General features: G+C 39.3%; 1 protein-coding gene across 2 annotated transcripts in view; it reads left to right on the top strand.

The window, feature by feature from the left end:
* Nucleotides 1-5,630, top strand: part of NLN (neurolysin) — a 35,922-nt gene that overhangs the window by 293 nt on the left and 29,999 nt on the right. The window contains exon 1 of one of the 2 annotated variants that reach the window (XM_065663128.1): nt 1,159-1,252. The exons of the other annotated variant lie outside the window; for it this stretch is intronic. The gene's annotated coding sequence lies outside the window, so the exon portion shown is untranslated. Of the gene's footprint in view, nt 1-1,158; nt 1,253-5,630 lie in introns of those variants that run through there. 2 annotated transcript variants of the gene reach the window in all.

Raw genomic sequence — 5,630 nt, 5'->3', positions numbered from 1 at the left:
CGCGGCTGATCGGGAGTCCTCGTCCTTCGGGGAGCCGGGCCTGGGCGTGGTGCCAGCTGTCCCCCGGGCGGCCGGCCTGAGGCGGGAGGTGCCGGGCGGCTCTGAGGAGAGGAGCGCCCGCTGGCCGGCGGGGCGGGGCGGGCTCCGATGGGCCAGACAGACAATGAGCGGGAAACTTCACACCCTGCTGGGGGTGGTACCGCCTCGGAGCCTGGCGAGTTTCTTGCAGACTGCCCTCCCTGAAACGGCCTCCGGTGTGAGCCTCAAGGTGGGCAGGGCGGGTGGGGCCACGTCTCCGACTTGTGCACCGAGGATCAGCCGTTCCGCAGGAGAAACGGGCAGGAAAACAATAGAGCGAGGACTAAGGCAATAGCAGTGAGCTCTGCAGCAAGGTGTATGTGAAGGGAGACCCAGCAACGTGGGTTTAATGGCTTTGTAAAAAGGCGTGTCGCTACTTCACATTGTATGTGGGGTGAGAGTAGTACAAATCTATTGTCAAAGACTTATAAAGGATTAATTCCTTTCTCTGTAACGAATGCTAGCTCTAAATGGACCCAGAAAGGGTGTGGGAGAAGGCCTGTAGGCAGTTCTAGATGGACAAGACAAATGAGCAGCATTGCCGAAATAAAGAGGGCAGAAGAATATAAGCAAAGGAGCATGTTTAACAGGGAACATGGAAATAGGAGGAGGGTCACAGTGTAAATACATAGCGGTAATGAGGACTGAGCTGAATTTGACTGTAAAATTACAAAGATGGTTATTTCTTGTGGGCTTTTGAGGAATGGCACTTGTGTGCTTACTGCATGAAACATACCATTTTTTGTGCTATTTCATAGCCTTTGTTCAGGTTGAATTAGGATTGAGGGGTACCAGCACTTAAAAAGTAAGAGCCAGATTTTTTTCTTTTCATAAGGCTTTTGCTGTTGTCAAGTAATTGACCAGTGTACTGTTGTTGAATAAAACAAAAATTATTTCCCTATTATATATTTATGTTCTTTTTGTATAGTCATTTTCACTGTTCTCCATATTTTGTGTTCAGGGTCCTTGTCTGAACTACAGATTTTTTTCTCACAAAAGGAACAAAAGGAAAGGAAGGAAAATAAGAACGGAAGGTTTTTTTTCTTCAGAAAAAAAAAAACCCACAAAAAATCTGCCTTTGCAATTTGCCTTTGAAAACTGAAGATACCTCCTTCTTAAGCAATAATAAAGTATTCAGTATTGATTTGAGTTTTGGAGGCTTTTTTCATCACTTGTAAGTATAGCGGGGAATGGGCACTGCACTTCATCAATTGTGATTTTTTTTTTTCAAGTCATGTTTTGAGAGTGCCCAAATAATTGTCTCACAAAAGAGAGTAATCTTGAATACCTAATCATGACCTCTAATTTTCATAAGTTAAGCAGTTGGTCACAGAAATGTTGAGTAACAAAGATTCCTAGCTTCTGTTTTTCCCCACAGCATCTTAACATGAGGTAAAAAAGATAGATCTTAGTACATTTCAAGTATCATGCTTTACATTGAATGAAACTACATTAAGCATCCAACTCTTGTCGTTAAACTAGGCAGCTTTGGGAAAGGAGAATATTTACAGTTAAATACTTTTACTACTGGAATCCAGAAGATTCAAAGATTAATATTTAGTTATTATATAAATACATACAAAATGTATGGGAAAAGGCTCACTAAAACGTACATTAATTAAGTGCAGTTGTCTGTGTACTTTTTGATGGTACTCTGAGTAATGGGAAAAAATATCTAAATAAAAGTGGTTACACTGATTTATATAATTTCATTGTCTTAAAATAATTCTCTAGGATTCTTGAATTTTGGAGTCTTCCTTTGAAAGTCTTAAAACTGGGTTTTGAATAGGAATATAGATGTATATGGACTCTGGAAAAAAAAATTATATTTAAGATCTGATTTTAGATTTCTGTCCCTGGAAAGAAACTCTTAACACTGGCTTTTGTCTTGTTGAGATGCAAACCAGCAAGAAACTAGGGCTAGGGTAAAGAAGCGGGAGGAGGAATGACATTGGAGGCCAAAGAAATGGGAAGAACTTTTATAGTAATTTTCTTATTTCACACTTATTTTCATAGTGTATGCATATGCTTTCATTAAGCTATCAGGTTCAGCACCTCAGCAATGTGAAGAGCTAGCTGAGAAACTTGGAACATTTTTCCTTTACCCTGTGCTCTGCAAACGGCACAACCTCCTCATGTACTGCAGCAATTTTTTTCATGTGGTACAAAGCAACAGCTCCCACCTTTGTAACCAGATCTGGCTCCAAAAAACAATTTTTCTATAGACAGAGTTTACAAAATAAAATTATTTCCTGAACTGGCTGAGAGAAGGATACTGAGCTCAGAAGCATTTTGTGGACTGAATTTGACCCATGGAGTACCAGTTGGACCACACTGTTAATGTATATTGAGGATGTCTGTTCTGTCATTCTCTCCATATAAGAAAAAATGCCTGGCTTGGAAAGATTTCTTTTCATAGAATCATAGAATAGTTAGGGTTTGAAAGGACCTTAAGATCATCTGGTTCCAACCCCCCTGCTACGGGCAGGGATACCTCCCACTAAACCATGTCACCCAAGGCTCTGTCCAGCCTGACCTTGAACACTGCCAGGGATGGAGCATTTACCACTTCTTTGGGCAACCTGTTAAAGTGCTTCACCACCCTCGCAGTAAGGAACTTCTTCCTTGTATCTAGCCTGAACTTCCCCTGTTTGAGTTTGTACCTGTTACCCTTTGTCCTATCACTCCAGTCCCTAGAGAAGAGTCCCTCCCCAGCATCCTTACAGGCCCCCTTCAGATACTGGAAGGCTGCTATGGGGTCTCCACGCAGCCTTCTCTTCTCAGCTTATGTTCATAGAGGAGGTGCTCCAGCCCCTGATCATCTCTGTGGCCCTCCTCTGGACTTTCACTTAAATGGACTTGCTCTCGACTGCTTTTAAATGGTTTAAGTTATTTCAAAAGTCTAGCCTTTCTTCTACAGGAGCCAGGTACCCTAGGAAGCATGTTAAGATAGAATGAACGTCCAGCACTATCTTTTCTGAAAACTGGGAACTTACCAACACAAAGCCAGTTGTCTCATATGATCTTATAGAAAAAAATTGTAATAGCTTTTTTTATTGATGATGCTTCCTAGAACTGTGTTTGATCTCTTCCTAAATTATGTCAGAGGCAATGGGGGTAAAAAATTATACCTGTTCACTCTCTCCGCCCTCTTTGTGGTTGTAGAAATCTCTAAAATACTCTTCCTTTTTTTTTTTTTCCCCTCTCTTGTCCAGTCTGAAAAGTCCTTGTATAGTTAGTTGTTCTTTGAATGGAGTCTATTGGAGTGCATTGCTCAGTGCAGCTGATTGTTTGTTGCTAACTCATTGTGATTTTATAGCACAGAAAAGGCAGGTGAGAAAACAGAAGATGAGAGTTTATAACTGCTGAGAAGATCAGAACTGTGTATAGTATGTGTGTGCTACATGTTATTACAGGGTGGTGTAATGAATCTTTGTGTTTTGTCCTCATAGCAGCCTTCCAATATCTGAAGGGAGCCTACAAGGTTGCCATAGAAGGGACTCTTCATCAGGGACTGTAATAATAGGCTAAGGGGTAATGGGTTCAAACTTAAACAGAGGAGATTTAGGTTAGATATAAGGAAGAAATTCTTCACTGTGAGGGTGATGAGGCACTCGAGCAGGTTGCCCAGAAAAGTGGTAAATCCTCCATCCCAGACAGTGTTCCAGGCCTGGTTGGACAGGGCTTAGAGGAATGTGGTCTAGACAATCTTAAGGTCCTTTCAAACCCTAACCATTCTATGATTCTTTGTTCTCTGTTCTACCTCTGCTAAATTCTGTAATTTTCTTCTTTTCAGCTGCTTCTTGGCTCGTGTTTTCGGTAAACTGTTATGTCTCCAGAATGATTCATCAGCTAATATATCATCACGGTTTATGTCAAGTCAGATGTGTGTCTCATTTCACGTTTATTAAGACTGAAATTAACTTTGTTAGTGGTTTTGAACTTTACTCTTAGGACATTCTTTTGTATCTTTTTGTGGTTCCTTTAGTACACTGCATTATCATCAATAAAGTATCAGTAAATTTTGTCAACTTCATTAATCCCACCTTTTAGTAGATGAAGAATAAATATGTGGAAGAATAGACCCAGCACAGAGCCCTGCAGGGCTCCACTTGTCACCTAGTTTCATTCAGAGAAATCAGCAGCCATTTCTTAATCTTTTTTAACAAAATTGCCATATGGATAAATGGTTAAATGGAACAAACTTTGCTTGTTCTGTCTCAGACTGTTTTTTCCCCCTTTTTTGTTTTTACCTTGGGTTACTCAGTGCCCTGCTTACTTTGCTTGATTTTGTCATTCCTTTACTATAAAATAAGCAATTACTTCTTGTCTAAAACTGTGAGACAAAAGTGAAACAATAGAGATATACTTAAATATTTAAAATTCAAGCAAGAATTAATGATCTCTAAATAACACAGAGATTTTAGCCCATTAAATTTCTACCTTAAAATCTGTCCTGACAGCATAGACCAACAGCAATGTCTCTTACATTATATTAGGTGCTGCTTGATACTCATTGCAATTTGTTTCTGAAATGCTTTTTAACTTCCTTATAGAAAAAAAAATTATATATATGCATATATATACACATACATATATGTATTACATGTGAGGCTTGACTATTATAAAGCTTGGCTTAAACTGTGCCCATCTGCTATCATTTATATATGTTTGGTAGCACTTGGGTCTTACTTTCAGGGAAATGCCAACATATGGTATATCAAGTATTAAATAATTTGTCCTGAGGCAAACTGTCAGTTTTTATGTTGCCTTAATGGGACATGTCTATTTATATTATTATTCTCTTAAAACAAGGCCGCTAGGTGGAGGCAAAACATTGAGAGCCTGTGAATATTGATGTCAGGAGTCTGATGAATGTGGTCTTCACGCAGTGCTGTCTTCCACCATGTGGCGCTGGTTTTGCAGCCTGTGAGACTAGGAAGTGTTTCGCTAAGATCTGATGTTTCAAAAGCTAGAAATACCTGAATGCTGTTACTGTTGTTCTTAACTGTAAACTGGCAGCTTTTACAAAGAAAAAAATCGGTACAGTAAATTACAGATTGAAAAAGTTGTTCGTTGTGTTTGTTGTGATTTGCAAATCTTGTTATACCCATAGGAATGTCCTCTGTATACATAAGGTATAGCAAGAAACAGTTGTATTTATTTGCCATCAGAGTATTTAAAAACTAGAAGAGGACTAAAGTATCTGAATTTGAGACCCTTCTCTTTTTTCTTTTAAAAATCTTGTCTCACACTTCACCCATGAAGCTGTTATCCCAGCCCTTTTGTCAGAAGCGAACAGTTTTTCCATCCTACGTGAAGCTAATATACCGATTTTTGTATATCAAAATAGATCTCTCAGATCTATTAGCAAGTACAATAAGCTGGTCTGTATACATATTTCCCAGAAAAACATTTGTTAACATACTGTGTTTTGTAAAATTATACTTGTCATTGTAACTAATGCTGTTTAGGTGAAAATTAGTTTGAAAACTGCAAGTACCATAAAAGAGTCTTGAATGGAGTTAGAGCTATCCCAGTGCAAGCAGAGT

The sequence above is a fragment of the Lathamus discolor genome, chromosome Z (genome assembly GCF_037157495.1).
Source record: "Lathamus discolor isolate bLatDis1 chromosome Z, bLatDis1.hap1, whole genome shotgun sequence".
Taxonomy (NCBI): Eukaryota; Metazoa; Chordata; class Aves; order Psittaciformes; family Psittacidae; genus Lathamus; species Lathamus discolor.
This window is presented reverse-complemented; position numbering and strand designations above follow the sequence as displayed.